The sequence below is a fragment of the Pseudophryne corroboree genome, chromosome 8 (genome assembly GCF_028390025.1).
Source record: "Pseudophryne corroboree isolate aPseCor3 chromosome 8, aPseCor3.hap2, whole genome shotgun sequence".
Classification (NCBI taxonomy): Eukaryota; Metazoa; Chordata; class Amphibia; order Anura; family Myobatrachidae; genus Pseudophryne; species Pseudophryne corroboree.
The window spans coordinates 1,014,032-1,031,789 of NC_086451.1; the positions used below are offsets into that span (position 1 = coordinate 1,014,032).

The 17,758-nt window shown below is 52.3% G+C and overlaps 1 protein-coding gene across 2 annotated transcripts in view; it reads right to left on the minus strand.

Moving 5' to 3' along the window:
• Window positions 1-17,758, minus strand: part of CARD9 (caspase recruitment domain family member 9) — a 238,687-nt gene that overhangs the window by 209,486 nt on the left and 11,443 nt on the right. The window contains exon 1 of one of the 2 annotated variants that reach the window (XM_063935813.1): window positions 5,877-5,922. The exons of the other annotated variant lie outside the window; for it this stretch is intronic. The gene's annotated coding sequence lies outside the window, so the exon portion shown is untranslated. Of the gene's footprint in view, window positions 1-5,876; window positions 5,923-17,758 lie in introns of those variants that run through there. 2 annotated transcript variants of the gene reach the window in all.

Genomic DNA, 17,758 nt, shown 5'->3' on the forward strand with positions numbered 1-17,758 from the left:
GGTAACATGCAGCCACAGATACTGACTAGTAACATGCAGCCACAGAGACACAGGTACTGACTGGTAACATGCAGCCACAGAGATACAGATACTGACTGGTAACATGCAGCCACAGATACTGACTGGTAACATGCAGCCACAGAGACACAGGTACTGACTGGTAACATGCAGCCACAGAGACACAGATACTGACTGGTAACATGCAGCCACAGAGACACAGATACTGACTGGTAACATGCAGCCACAGATACTGACTGGTAACATGCAGCCACAGAGACACAGGTACTGACTGGTAACATGCAGCCACAGATACTGTCTGGTAACATGCAGCCACAGAGACACAGGCACTGACTGGTAACATGCAGCCACAGAGACACAGGTACTGACTGGTAACATGCAGCCACAGATACTGACTGGTAACATGCAGCCACAGAGACACAGATACTGACTGGTAACATGCAGCCACAGAGACAAAGATACTGACGGGTAACATGCAGCCACAGAGACACAGGTACTGACTGGTAACATGCAGCCACAGAGACACAGGTACTGACTGGTAACATGCAGCCACAGATACTGACTGGTAACAAGCAGCCACGGAGACACAGGTACTGACTGGTAACATGCAGCCACAGAAACTGACTGGTAACAAGCAGCCACGGAGACACCGATACTGACTGGTAACATGCAGCCACAGATACTGACTGGTAACAAGCAGCCACGGAGACACAGATACTGACTGGTAACATGCAGCCACAGAGACACAGGTACTGACTGGTAACATGCAGCCACAGAGATACAGATACTGACTGGTAACATGCAGCCACAGATACTGACTGGTAACATGCAACCACAGAGACACAGGCACTGACTGGTAACATGCAGCCACAGAGACACAGATACTGACTGGTAACATGCAGCCACATATACTGACTGGTAACATGCAGCAACAGAGACACAGGCACTGACTGGTAACATGCAGCCACAGAGAAACAGATACTGACTGGTAACATGCAGCCACAGAGACACCGATACTGACTGGTAACATGCAGCCACAGATACTGACTGGTAACAAGCAGCCACGGAGACACAGATACTGACTGGTAACATGCAGCCACAGAGACACAGGTACTGACTGGTAACATGCAGCCACAGAGATACAGATACTGACTGGTAACATGCAGCCACAGATACTGACTGGTAACATGCAACCACAGAGACACAGGCACTGACTGGTAACATGCAGCCACAGAGACACAGATACTGACTGGTAACATGCAGCCACATATACTGACTGGTAACATGCAGCAACAGAGACACAGGCACTGACTGGTAACATGCAGCCACAGAGACACAGATACTGACTGGTAACATGCAGCCACAGATACTGACTGGTAACATGCAGCCACAGAGACACAGATACTGACTTGTAACATGCAGCCACAGATACAGACTGGTAACATGCAACCACAGAGACACAGGCACTGACTGGTAACATGCAGCCACAGAGACACAGATACTGACTGGTAACATGCAGCCACATATACTGACTGGTAACATGCAGCCACAGAGACACAGATACTGACTGGTAACATGCAGCCACAGAGACACAGATACTGACTGGTAACATGCAGCCACAGAGACACAGATACTGACTTGTAACATGCAGCCACAGATACTGACTGGTAACATGCAACCACAGAGACACAGGCACTGACTGGTAACATGCAGCCACAGAGACACAGATACTGACTGGTAACATGCAGCCACATATACTGACTGGTAACATGCAGCCACAGAGACACAGATACTGACTGGTAACATGCAGCCACAGAGACACAGATACTGACTGGTAACATGCAGCCACAGATACTGACTGGTAACATGCAGCCACAGAGACACAGATACTGACTTGTAACATGCAGCCACAGATACAGACTGGTAACATGCAGCCACAGATACTGACTGGTAACATGCAGCCACGGAGACACAGGTACTGACTGGTAACATGCAGCCACAGATACTGACTGGTAACATGCAGCCACAGAGACACAGATACTGACTGGTAACAAGCAGCCACGGAGACACAGGTACTGACTGGTAACATGCAGCCACAGATACTGACTGGTAACAAGCAGCCACGGAGACACAGGTACTGACTGGTAACATGCAGCCACAGAGACACAGATACTGACTGGTAACATGCAGCCACAGATACTGACTGGTAACAAGCAGCCACGGAGACACAGGTACTGACTGTTAACAAGCAGCCACGGAGACACAGGTACTGACTGGTAACATGCAGCCACAGATACTGACTGGTAACAAGCAGCCACGGAGACACAGGTACTGACTGGTAACATGCAGCCACAGATACTGACTGGTAACATGCAACCACAGAGACACAGGCACTGACTGGTAACATGCAGCCACAGAGACACAGATACTGACTGGTAACATGCAGCCACATATACTGACTGGTAACATGCAGCCACAGAGACACAGATACTGACTGGTAACATGCAGCCACAGAGACACAGATACTGACTGGTAACATGCAGCCACAGATACTGACTGGTAACATGCAGCCACAGAGACACAGATACTGACTTGTAACATGCAGCCACAGATACAGACTGGTAACATGCAGCCACAGATACTGACTGGTAACATGCAGCCACGGAGACACAGGTACTGACTGGTAACATGCAGCCACAGATACTGACTGGTAACATGCAGCCACAGAGACACAGATACTGACTGGTAACAAGCAGCCACGGAGACACAGGTACTGACTGTTAACAAGCAGCCACGGAGACACAGGTACTGACTGGTAACATGCAGCCACAGATACTGACTGGTAACAAGCAGCCACGGAGACACAGGTACTGACTGGTAACATGCAGCCACAGATACTGACTGGTAACAAGCAGCCACGGAGACACCGATACTGACTGGTAACATGCAGCCACAGATACTGACTGGTAACAAGCAGCCACGGAGACACAGGTACTGACTGGTAACATGCAGCCACAGAGACACAGGTACTGACTGGTAACATGCAGCCACAGAGACACAGATACTGACTTGTAACATGCAGCCACAGATACTGACTGGTAACATGCAGCCACAGATACTGACTGGTAACATGCAGCCACGGAGACACAGGTACTGACTGGTAACATGCAGCCACAGATACTGACTGGTAATATGCAGCCACAGAGACACAGATACTGACTGGTAACATGCAGTCACGGAGACACAGGTACTGACTGGTAACATGCAGCCACAGAGACTGACTGGTAACATGCAGCCACTGAGACACAGATACTGACTGGTAACATGCAGCCACAGAGACACAGATACTGACTGGTAACATGCAGCCACAGAGACACAGATACTGACTGGTAACATGCAGCCACAGAGACACAGGTACTGACTGGTAACATGCAGCCACAGATACTGACTGGTAACAAGCAGCCACAGATACTGACTGGTAACATGCAGCCACAGAGACACAGATACTGACTGGTAACATGCAGCCACAGATACTGACTAGTAACATGCAGCCACAGAGACACAGATACTGACTGGTAACATGCAGCCACAGAGACACAGATACTGACTGGTAACATGCAGCCACAGAGACACAGATACTGATTGGTAACATGCAGCCACAGATACGGACTGGTAACATGCAGCCACAGAGACACAGGTACTGACTGGTAACATGCAGCCACAGAGACACAGGTACTGACTGGTAACATGCAGCAACAGAGACACAGGTACTGACTGGTAACATGCAGCCACAGATACTGACTGGTAACATGCAGCCACGGAGACACAGGTACTGACTGGTAACATGCAGCCACAGAGACACAGGTACTGACTGGTAACATGCAGCCACAGAGACACAGGTACTGACTGGTAACATGCAGCCACAGAGACACAGGTACTGACTGGTAACAAGCAGCCACGGAGACACAGGTACTGACTGGTAACATGCAGCCACAGATACTGACTGGTAACATGCAGCCACGGAGACACAGGTACTGACTGGTAACATGCAGCCACAGAGACACAGGTACTGACTGGTAACATGCGGCCACAGATACTGACTGGTAACATGCAGCCACGGAGACACAGGTACTGACTGGTAACATGCAGCCACAGAGACACAGGTACTGACTGGTAACATGCAGCCACAGAGACACAGGTACTGACTGGTAACATGCAGCCACAGAGACACAGGTACTGACTGGTAACATGCAGCCACAGAGACACAGGTACTGACTGGTAACATGCAGCCACAGAGACACAGGTACTGACTGGTAACATGCAGCCACAGAGACACAGGTACTGACTGGTAACATGCAGCCACAGAGACACAGGTACTGACTGGGGTCATGCAGCCACGGAGACACAGGTACTGACTGGTAACATGCAGCCACAGATACTGACTGGTAACATGCAGACACAGATACTGACTGGTAACATGCAGCCACAGAGACACAGATACTGACTGGTAACATGCAGCCACAGAGACACAGATACTGACTGGTAACATGCAGCCACAGAGACACAGGTACTGACTGGTAACATGCAGCCACGGAGACACAGGTACTGACTGGTAACATGCAGCCACGGAGACACAGATACTGACTGGTAACATGCAGCCACAGATACTGACTGGTAACATGCAGCCACGGAGACACAGGTACTGACTGGTAACATGCAGCCACAGAGACACAGGTACTGACTGGTAACATGCGGCCACAGATACTGACTGGTAACATGCAGCCACGGAGACACAGGTACTGACTGGTAACATGCAGCCACGGAGACACAGGTACTGACTGGTAACATGCAGCCACAGAGACACAGGTACTGACTGGTAACATGCAGCCACAGATACTGACTGGTAACAAGCAGCCACGGAGACACAGGTACTGACTGGTAACATGCAGCCACGGAGACACAGGTACTGACTGGTAACATGCAGCCACAGAGACACAGGTACTGACTGGTAACATGCAGCCACAGAGACACAGGTACTGACTGGTAACATGCAGCCACAGAGACACAGGTACTGACTGGTAACATGCAGCCACAGAGACACAGGTACTGACTGGTAACATGCAGCCACAGAGACACAGGTACTGACTGGGGTCATGCAGCCACGGAGACACAGGTACTGACTGGTAACATACAGCCACAGAGACACAGGTACTGACTGGTAACATGCAGCCACAGATACTGACTGGTAACATGCAGCCACGGAGACACAGGTACTGACTGGTAACATGCAGCCACAGAGACACAGGTACTGACTGGTAACATGCAGCCACGGAGACACAGGTACTGACTGGTAACATGCAGCCACAGAGACACAGGTACTGACTGGGGTCATGCAGCCACGGAGACACAGGTACTGACTGGTAACATGCAGCCACAGAGACACAGGTACTGACTGGTAACATGCAGCCACAGATACTGACTGGTAACATGCAGCCACAGAGACACAGATACTGACTGGTAACATGCAGCCACAGATACTGACTGGTAACATGTCGCCAGCTTGGTACAGTAGGTAGGGCACCTGTGCCCGCAGGATGCACAACACGTTATTTATTACAAGTCACTACAGTCTGCAACAAATGCACATAACCCCTGATCTCTGCATTAAGCCAGTGATATGCCGGTGATACCACAGAAGATTGGGTACACTAACATTTTACCATTCATACAGTATATATTGTATATAATATATATAGGTTATATTACCAGTTTACATATGTTAGGTTAGTGTACACCGTGTTCTGAACATATACCAAATGCCGGAGTACTGTGCTGCAAGGAATGAGTGAGACACTGACCTGAAGGCGAGCTGTCAGACTGCAGGATGCATGCTGTGTCCTGTCCCATGTAAGACTGGAAGGGCGGAGGCTGCAGGGATTTAGCAGAGAGTGAGCCCTGGGAGGAGCTGCCTGCATAATACTTCCTCCATAGTACAGGCTATGTCCTCACCTGGCGTCCCACTTCCTGTAATAAATCCACATAGAGACCAGTGCTACCTGACTGTCCATTACACTGCTACCTTTATCAGTCAGGGTTCTCTACCTGTCCATCATCTGCTACCTCAGAAAGCTGCCTGCATAATACTTCCTCCATAGTACAGGCTGAGTCCTCACCTGGTGTCCCACTTCCTGTAATAAATCCACAGAGAGACCAGTGCTACCTGACTGTCCATTACACTGCTACCTTTATCAGTCAGGGTTCTCTACCTGTCCATCACCTGCCACCTCAGAAAGCTGCCTGCACAGTACTTCCTCCATAGTACAGGCTGAGTCCTCACCTGGCGCCCCACTTCCTGTAATAAATCCACAGAGACCAGTGCTACCTGACTGTCCATTACACTGCTACCTTTATCAGTCAGGGTTCTCTACCTGTCCATCATCTGCTACCTCAGAAAGCTGCCTGCACAGTACTTCCTCCATAGTACAGGCTGAGTCCTCACCTGGCGTCCCACTTCCTGTAATACATCCACAGAGACCAGTGCTACCTGACTGTCCATTACACTGCTACCTTTATCAGTCAGGGTTCTCTACCTGTCCATCATCTGCTACCTCAGAAAGCTGCCTGCATAATACTTCCTCCATAGTACAGGCTGAGTCCTCATCTGGCGTCCCACTTCCTGTAATAAATCCACAGAGAGACCAGTGCTACCTGACTGTCCATTACACTGCTACCTTTATCAGTCAGGGTTCTCTACCTGTCCATCATCTGCTACCTCAGAAAGCTGCCTGCACAGTACTTCCTCCATAGTACAGGCTAAGTCCTCACCTGGCGTCCCACTTCCTGTAATAAATCCACAGAGACCAGTGCTACCTGACTGTCCATTACACTGCTACCTTTATCAGTCAGGGTTCTCTACCTGTCCATCATCTGCTACCTCAGAAAGCTGCCTGCACAGTACTTCCTCCATAGTACAGGCTGAGTCCTCACCTGGCGTCCCACTTCCTGTAATACATCCACAGAGACCAGTGCTACCTGACTGTCCATTACACTGCTACCTTTATCAGTCAGGGTTCTCTACCTGTCCATCATCTGCTACCTCAGAAAGCTGCCTGCACAGTACATCCTCCATAGTACAGGCTGTGTCCTCACCTGGCGTCCCACTTCCTGTAATAAATCCACATAGAGACCAGTGCTACCTGACTGTCCATTACACTGCTACCTTTATCAGTCAGGGTTCTCTGCCTGTCCATCACCTGCCACCTCAGAAAGCTGCCTGCACAGTACTTCCTCCATAATACAGGCTGAGTCCTCATCTGGCGTCCCGCTTCCTGTAATAAATCCACAGAGAGACCAGTGGTACCTGACTGTCCATTACACTGCTACCTTTATCAGTCAGGGTTCTCTACCTGTCCATCACCTGCCACCTCAGAAAGCTGCCTGCACAGTACTTTCTCCATAGTACAGTCTGAGTCCTCACCTGGCGTCCCACTTCCTGTAATAAATCCACATAGGGACCAGTGCTACCTGACTGTCCATTACACTGCTACCTTTATCAGTCAGGGTTCTCTACCTGTCCATCACCTGCCACCTCGGAAAGCTGCCTGCACAGTACTTCCTCCATAGTACAGGCTGTGTCCTCACCTGGCGTCCCACTTCCTGTAATAAATCCACATAGGGACCAGTGCTACCTGACTGTCCATTACACTGCTACCTTTATCAGTCAGGGTTCTCTACCTGTCCATCATCTGCTACCTCAGAAAACTGCCTGCACAGTACTTCCTCCATAGTACAGGCTGTGTCCTCAGCTGGTGTCCCACTTCCTGTAATAAATCCACAGCGAGACCAGTGCTACCTGACTGTCCACTACACTGCTACCTTTATCAGTCAGGGTTCTCTACCTGTCCATCATCTGCTACCTCAGAAAGCTGCCTGCACAGTACTTCCTCCATAGTACAGGCTGTGTCCTCACCTGGTGTCCCACTTCCTGTAATAAATCCACAGAGAGACCAGTGCTACCTGACTGTCCATTGCACTGCTACCTTTATCAGTCAGGGTTCTCTACCTGTCCATCACCTGCTACCTCAGAAAGCTGCCTGCACAGTACTTCCTCCATAGTACAGGCTGAGTCCTCACCTGGCGTCCCACTTCCTGTAATAAATCCACAGAGAGACCAGTGCTACCTGACTGTCCATTACACTGCTACCTTTATCAGTCAGGGTTCTCTACCTGTCCTTCACCTGCCACCTCAGAAAGCTGCCTGCACAGTACTTCCTCCATAGTACAGGCTGAGTCCTCACCTGGCGTCCCACTTCCTGTAATAAATCCACATAGGGACCAGTGCTACCTGACTGTCCATTACACTGCTACCTTTATCAGCCAGGATTCTCTACCTGTCCATCATCTGCTACCTCAGAAAGCTGCCTGCACAGTACTTCCTCCATAGTACAGGCTGAGTCCTCACCTGGCGTCCCACTTCCTGTAATAAATCCACATAGGGACCAGTGCTACCTGACTGTCAATTACTGCTACCTTTATCAGTCAGGGTTCTCTACCTGTCCATCATCTACTACCTCAGAAAGCTGCCTGCATAATACTTCCTCCATAGTACAGGCTGTGTCCTCATCTGGCGTCCCGCTTCCTGTAATAAATCCACATAGGGACCAGTGCTACCTGACTGTCCATTACACTGCTACCTTTATCAGTCAGGGTTCTCTACCTGTCCATCAACTGCCACCTCGGAAAGCTGCCTGCACAGTACTTCCTCCATAGTACAGGCTGTGTCCTCACCTGGCGTCCCACTTCCTGTAATAAATCCACATAGGAACCAGTGCTACCTGACTGTCCATTACACTGCTACCTTTATCAGTCAGGGTTCTCTACCTGTCCATCATCTGCTACCTCACAAAACTGCCTGCACAGTACTTCCTCCATAGTACAGGCTGAGTCCTCACCTGGCGTCCCACTTCCTGTAATAAATCCACATAGGGACCAGTGCTACCTGACTGTCCATTACACTGCTACCTTTATCAGTCAGGGTTCTCTACCTGTCCATCACCTGCTACCTCAGAATGCTGCCTGCACAGTACTTCCTCCATAGTACAGGCTGAGTCCTCACCTGGCGTCCCACTTCCTGTAATAAATCCACATAGGGACCAGTGCTACCTGACTGTCCATTACACTGCTACCTTTATCAGTCAGGGTTCTCTACCTGTCCATCACCTGCTACCTCGGAAAGCTGCCTGCACAGTACTTCCTCCATAGTACAGGCTGAGTCCTCACCTGGCGTCCCACTTCCTGTAATAAATCCACATAGGGACCAGTGCTACCTGACTGTCCATTACACTGCTACCTTTATCAGTCAGGGTTCTCTACCTGTCCATCACCTGCTACCTCAGAATGCTGCCTGCACAGTACTTCCTCCATAGTACAGGCTGAGTCCTCACCTGGCGTCCCACTTCCTGTAATAAATCCACATAGGGACCAGTGCTACCTGACTGTCCATTACACTGCTACCTTTATCAGTCAGGGTTCTCTACCTGTCCATCACCTGCTACCTCAGAATGCTGCCTGCACAGTACTTCCTCCATAGTACAGGCTGAGTCCTCACCTGGCGTCCCACTTCCTGTAATAAATCCACATAGGGACCAGTGCTACCTGACTGTCCATTACACTGCTACCTTTATCAGTCAGGGTTCTCTACCTGTCCATCATCTGCTACCTCAGAAAGCTGCCGGCACAGTACTTCCTCCATAGTACAGGCTGAGTCCTCACCTGGCGTCCCACTTCCTGTAATAATCCACATAGAGACCAGTGCTACCTGACTGTCCATTACACTGCTACCTTTATCAGTCAGGGTTCTCTACCTGTCCATCATCTACTACCTCAGAAAGCTGCCTGCACAGTACTTCCTCCATAATACAGGCTGAGTCCTCACCTGGCGCCCCACTTCCTGTAATAAATCCACAGAGACCAGTGCTACCTGACTGTCCATTACACTGCTACCTTTATCAGTCAGGGTTCTCTACCTGTCCTTCACCTGCCACCTCAGAAAGCTGCCTGCACAGTACTTCCTCCATAGTACAGGCTGAGTCCTCACCTGGCGTCCCACTTCCTGTAATAAATCCACATAGGGACCAGTGCTACCTGACTGTCCATTACACTGCTACCTTTATCAGCCAGGATTCTCTACCTGTCCATCATCTGCTACCTCAGAAAGCTGCCTGCACAGTACTTCCTCCATAGTACAGGCTGAGTCCTCACCTGGCGTCCCACTTCCTGTAATAAATCCACATAGGGACCAGTGCTACCTGACTGTCAATTACTGCTACCTTTATCAGTCAGGGTTCTCTACCTGTCCATCATCTACTACCTCAGAAAGCTGCCTGCATAATACTTCCTCCATAGTACAGGCTGTGTCCTCATCTGGCGTCCCGCTTCCTGTAATAAATCCACATAGGGACCAGTGCTACCTGACTGTCCATTACACTGCTACCTTTATCAGTCAGGGTTCTCTACCTGTCCATCAACTGCCACCTCGGAAAGCTGCCTGCACAGTACTTCCTCCATAGTACAGGCTGTGTCCTCACCTGGCGTCCCACTTCCTGTAATAAATCCACATAGGAACCAGTGCTACCTGACTGTCCATTACACTGCTACCTTTATCAGTCAGGGTTCTCTACCTGTCCATCATCTGCTACCTCACAAAACTGCCTGCACAGTACTTCCTCCATAGTACAGGCTGAGTCCTCACCTGGCGTCCCACTTCCTGTAATAAATCCACATAGGGACCAGTGCTACCTGACTGTCCATTACACTGCTACCTTTATCAGTCAGGGTTCTCTACCTGTCCATCACCTGCTACCTCAGAATGCTGCCTGCACAGTACTTCCTCCATAGTACAGGCTGAGTCCTCACCTGGCGTCCCACTTCCTGTAATAAATCCACATAGGGACCAGTGCTACCTGACTGTCCATTACACTGCTACCTTTATCAGTCAGGGTTCTCTACCTGTCCATCACCTGCTACCTCGGAAAGCTGCCTGCACAGTACTTCCTCCATAGTACAGGCTGAGTCCTCACCTGGCGTCCCACTTCCTGTAATAAATCCACATAGGGACCAGTGCTACCTGACTGTCCATTACACTGCTACCTTTATCAGTCAGGGTTCTCTACCTGTCCATCACCTGCTACCTCAGAATGCTGCCTGCACAGTACTTCCTCCATAGTACAGGCTGAGTCCTCACCTGGCGTCCCACTTCCTGTAATAAATCCACATAGGGACCAGTGCTACCTGACTGTCCATTACACTGCTACCTTTATCAGTCAGGGTTCTCTACCTGTCCATCACCTGCTACCTCAGAATGCTGCCTGCACAGTACTTCCTCCATAGTACAGGCTGAGTCCTCACCTGGCGTCCCACTTCCTGTAATAAATCCACATAGGGACCAGTGCTACCTGACTGTCCATTACACTGCTACCTTTATCAGTCAGGGTTCTCTACCTGTCCATCATCTGCTACCTCAGAAAGCTGCCGGCACAGTACTTCCTCCATAGTACAGGCTGAGTCCTCACCTGGCGTCCCACTTCCTGTAATAATCCACATAGAGACCAGTGCTACCTGACTGTCCATTACACTGCTACCTTTATCAGTCAGGGTTCTCTACCTGTCCATCATCTACTACCTCAGAAAGCTGCCTGCACAGTACTTCCTCCATAGTACAGGCTGAGTCCTCACCTGGCGTCCCGCTTCCTGTAATAAATCCACATAGGGACCAGTGCTACCTGACTGTCCATTACACTGCTACCTTTATCAGTCAGGGTTCTCTACCTGTCCATCATCTACTACCTCAGAAAGCTGCCTGCACAGTACTTCCTCCATAGTACAGGCTGAGTCCTCACCTGGCGTCCCGCTTCCTGTAATAAATCCACATAGGGACCAGTGCTACCTGACTGTCCATTACACTGCTACCTTTATCAGTCAGGGTTCTCTACCTGTCCATCATCTACTACCTCAGAAAGCTGCCTGCACAGTACTTCCTCCATAATACAAGCTGAGTCCTCACCTGGCGTCCCACTTCCTGTAATAAAGCTTTGGGCCACCTGCCACAGATGCAGCACATTACCCCTTCCGCTCTCACAGTCGCTGCAGGCCACAGATGCAGCACATTACCCCTTCCGCTCTCACACTCGCTGCAGGACACAGATGCAGCACATTACCCCTTCCAGTCTCACAGTCGCTGCAGGACACAGATGCAGCACATTACCCCTTCCGCTCTCACAGTCGCTGCAGGCCACAGATGCAGCACATTACCCCTTCCGCTCTCACACTCGCTGCAGGACACAGATGCAGCACATTACCCCTTCCGCTCTCACACTCACTGCAGGCCACAGATGCAGCACATTACCCCTTCCTCTCTCACACTCGCTGCAGGACACAGATGCAGCACATTACCCCTTCCGCTCTCACACTCACTGCAGGCCACAGATGCAGCACATTACCCCTTCCGCTCTCACACTCGCTGCAGGACACAGATGCAGCACATTACCCCTTCCGCTCTCACACTCACTGCAGGCCACAGATGCAGCACATTACCCCTTCCGCTCTCACACTCGCTGCAGGCCACAGATGCAGCACATTACCCCTTCCGCTCTCACACTCACTGCAGGCCACAGATGCAGCACATTACCCCTTCCGCTCTCACACTCGCTGCAGGACACAGATGCAGCACATTACCCCTTCCGCTCTCACACTCACTGCAGGCCACCTGCCACAGATGCAGCACATTACCCCTTCCGCTCTCACACTCACTGCAGGCCACCTGCCACAGATGCAGCACATTACCCCTTCCGCTCTCACACTCACTGCAGGCCACCTGCCACAGATGCAGCACATTACCCCTTCCGCTCTCACACTCGCTGCAGGACACAGATGCAGCACATTACCCCTTCCGCTCTCACACTCACTGCAGGCCACCTGCCACAGATGCAGCACATTACCCCTTCCTCTCTCACACTCGCTGCAGGACACAGATGCAGCACATTACCCCTTCCGCTCTCACACTCACTGCAGGCCACAGATGCAGCACATTACCCCTTCCGCTCTCACACTCGCTGCAGGACACAGATGCAGCACATTACCCCTTCCGCTCTCACACTCACTGCAGGCCACCTGCCACAGATGCAGCACATTACCCCTTCCGCTCTCACACTCGCTGCAGGCCACCTGCCACAGATGCAGCACATTACCCCTTCCTCTCTCACACTCGCTGCAGGACACAGATGCAGCACATTACCCCTTCCGCTCTCACACTCACTGCAGGCCACAGATGCAGCACATTACCCCTTCCGCTCTCACACTCGCTGCAGGACACAGATGCAGCACATTACCCCTTCCGCTCTCACACTCACTGCAGGCCACCTGCCACAGATGCAGCACATTACCCCTTCCGCTCTCACACTCACTGCAGGCCACAGATGCAGCACATTACCCCTTCCGCTCTCACACTCGCTGCAGGACACAGATGCAGCACATTACCCCTTCCGCTCTCACAGTCGCTGCAGGACAGAGATGCAGCACATTACCCCTTCCGCTCTCACAGTCGCTGCAGGACACAGATGCAGCACATTACCCCTTCCGCTCTCACAGTCACTGCAGGACACAGATGCAGCACATTACCCCTTCCGCTCTCACACTCGCTGCAGGACACAGATGCAGCACATTACCCATTCCGCTCTCACAGTCACTGCAGGCCACAGATGCAGCACATTACCCCTTCCTCTCTCACACTCGCTGCAGGACACAGATGCAGCACATTACGCTTTCCTCTCTCACAGTCACTGCAGGACACAGATGCAGCACATTACCCCTTCCTCTCTCACACTCGCTGCAGGACAAAGATGCAGCACATTACCCCTTCCGCTCTCACAGTGGCTGCAGGCCACAGATGCAGCACATTACCCCTTCCTCTCTCACACTCGCTGCAGGACAAAGATGCAGCACATTACCCCTTCCGCTCTCACACTCGCTGCAGGACACAGATGCAGCACATTACCCCTTCCTCTCTCACACTCGCTGCAGGACACAGATGCAGCACATTACCCCTTCCGCTCTCACAGTCGCTGCAGGACACAGATGCAGCACATTACCCCTTCCGCTCTCACACTCGCTGCAGGACACAGATGCAGCACATTACCCCTTCCGCTCTCACAGTCGCTGCAGGACACAGATGCAGCACATCACCCCTTCCGCTCTCACAGTCGCTGCAGGACACAGATGCAGCACATTACCCCTTCCGCTCTCACACTCGCTGCAGGACACAGATGCAGCACATTACCCCTTCCGCTCTCACACTCGCTGCAGGACACAGATGCAGCACATTACCCCTTCCGCTCTCACAGTCGCTGCAGGACACAGATGCAGCACATTACCCCTTCCGCTCTCACAGTCGCTGCAGGACACAGATGCAGCACATTACCCCTTCCGCTCTCACAGTCGCTGCAGGACACAGATGCAGCACATTACCCCTTCCGCTCTCACAGTCGCTGCAGGACACAGATGCAGCACATTACCCCTTCCGCTCTCACAGTCGCTGCAGGCCACAGATGCAGCACATTACCCCTTCCGCTCTCACAGTCGCTGCAGGACAGAGATGCAGCACATTACCCCTTCCGCTCTCACAGTCGCTGCAGGACACAGATGCAGCACATTACCCCTTCCGCTCTCACACTCGCTGCAGGCCACCTGCCACAGATGCAGCACATTACCCCTTCCGCTCTCACAGTCGCTGCAGGACACAGATGCAGCACATTACCCCTTCCGCTCTCACACTCACTGCAGGCCACCTGCCACAGATGCAGCACATTACCCCTTCCGCTCTCACAGTCGCTGCAGGACACTGATGCAGCACATTACCCCTTCCGCTCTCACACTCGCTGCAGGACACAGATGCAGCACATTACCCCTTCCGCTCTCACAGTCGCTGCAGGACACAGATGCAGCACATTACCCCTTCCGCTCTCACAGTCGCTGCAGGACACAGATGCAGCACATTACCCCTTCCGCTCTCACAGTCGCTGCAGGCCACAGATGCAGCACATTACCCCTTCCGCTCTCACACTCGCTGCAGGACACAGATGCAGCACATTACCCCTTCCGCTCTCACACTCGCTGCAGGCCACAGATGCAGCACATTACCCCTTCCGCTCTCACAGTCGCTGCAGGACAGAGATGCAGCACATTACCCCTTCCGCTCTCACAGTCGCTGCAGGACACAGATGCAGCACATTACCCCTTCCTCTCTCACAGTCGCTGCAGGACAGAGATGCAGCACATTACCCCTTCCTCTCTCACAGTCGCTGTAGGACACAGATGCAGCACATTACCCCTTCCGCTCTCACAGTCGCTGCAGGACACAGATGCAGCACATTACCCCTTCCTCTCTCACAGTCGCTGTAGGACACAGATGCAGCACATTACCCCTTCCGCTCTCACAGTCGCTGCAGGACAGAGATGCAGCACATTACCCCTTCCGCTCTCACAGTCACTGCAGGCCACAGATGCAGCACATTACCCCTTCCTCTCTCACACTCGCTGCAGGACACAGATGCAGCACATTACCCCTTCCTCTCTCACAGTCGCTGCAGGCCACAGATGCAGCACATTATCCCTTCCGGTCTCACAGTCGCTGCAGGCCACAGATGCAGCACATTATCCCTTCCGGTCTCACAGTCGCTGCAGGCCACAGATGCAGCACATTACCCCTTCCGCTCTCACACTCGCTGCAGGACACAGATGCAGCACATTACCCCTTCCTCTCTCACAATCGCTGCAGGACACAGATGCAGCACATTACCCCTTCCGCTCTCACAGTCGCTGCAGGACAGAGATGCAGCACATTACCCCTTCCTCTCTCACACTCGCTGCAGGACACAGATGCAGCACATTACCCCTTCCTCTCTCACAGTCGCTGCAGGACACAGATGCAGCACATTATCCCTTCCGGTCTCACAGTCGCTGCAGGCCACAGATGCAGCACATTATCCCTTCCGCTCTCACACTCGCTGCAGGACACAGATGCAGCACATTACCCCTTCCGCTCTCACACTCGCTGCAGGACACAGATGCAGCACATTACCCCTTCCTCTCTCACAATCGCTGCAGGACACAGATGCAGCACATTACCCCTTCCGCTCTCACCCTCGCTGCAGGACACAGATGCAGCACATTACCCCTTCCGCTCTCACAGTCGCTGCAGGACACAGATGCAGCACATTACCCCTTCCGCTCTCACACTCGCTGCAGGACACAGATGCAGCACATTACCCCTTCCGCTCTCACCCTCGCTGCAGGACACAGATGCAGCACATTACCCCTTCCGCTCTCACAGTCGCTGCAGGACACAGATGCAGCACATTACCCCTTCCGCTCTCACACTCGCTGCAGGACACAGATGCAGCACATTACCCCTTCCGCTCTCACACTCGCTGCAGGACACAGATGCAGCACATTACCCCTTCCGCTCTCACCCTCGCTGCAGGACACAGATGCAGCACATTACCCCTTCCGCTCTCACAGTCACTGCAGGACACAGATGCAGCACATTACCCCTTCCGCTCTCACACTCGCTGCAGGCCACCTGCCACAGATGCAGCACATTACGCCTTCCGCTCTCACAGTCGCTACAGGCCACAGATGCAGCACATTACCCCTTCCGCTCTCACAGTCACTGCAGGCCACAGATGCAGCACATTACCCCTTCCGCTCTCACACTCGCTGCAGGACACAGATGCAGCACACTATCCCTTCCGCTCTCACAGTCACTGCAGGCCACAGATGCAGCACATTACCCCTTCCGCTCTCACACTCGCTGCAGGACACAGATGCAGCACATTACACCTTCCGCTCTCACAGTTGCTGCAGGACACAGATGCAGCACATTACCCCTTCCGCTCTCACACTCGCTGCAGGCCACCTGCCACAGATGCAGCACATTACGCCTTCCGCTCTCACAATCGCTACAGGCCACAGATGCAGCACATTACCCCTTCCGCTCTCACAGTCACTGCAGGCCACAGATGCAGCACATTACCCCTTCCGCTCTCACACTCGCTGCAGGACACAGATGCAGCACACTATCCCTTCCGCTCTCACAGTCACTGCAGGCCACAGATGCAGCACATTACCCCTTCCGCTCTCACACTCGCTGCAGGACACAGATGCAGCACATTACACCTTCCGCTCTCACAGTTGCTGCAGGACACAGATGCAGCACATTACCCCTTCCGCTCTCACACTCGCTGCAGGCCACAGATGCAGCACATTACCCCTTCCAGTCTCACAGTCGCTGCAGGACACAGATGCAGCGCATTACCCCTTCCTCTCTCACACTCGCTGCAGGACACAGATGCAGCACATTACCCCTTCCGCTCTCACACTCGCTGCAGGACACAGATGCAGCACACTATCCCTTCCGCTCTCACAGTCACTGCAGGCCACAGATGCAGCACATTACCCCTTCCGCTCTCACACTCGCTGCAGGACACAGATGCAGCACATTACCCCTTCCGCTCTCACAGTCGCTGCAGGACACAGATGCAGCGCATTACCCCTTCCTCTCTCACACTCGCTGCAGGACACAGATGCAGCACATTACCCCTTCCGCTCTCACACTCACTGCAGGCCACAGATGCAGCACATTACCCCTTCCGCTCTCACAGTCACTGCAGGCCACAGATGCAGCACA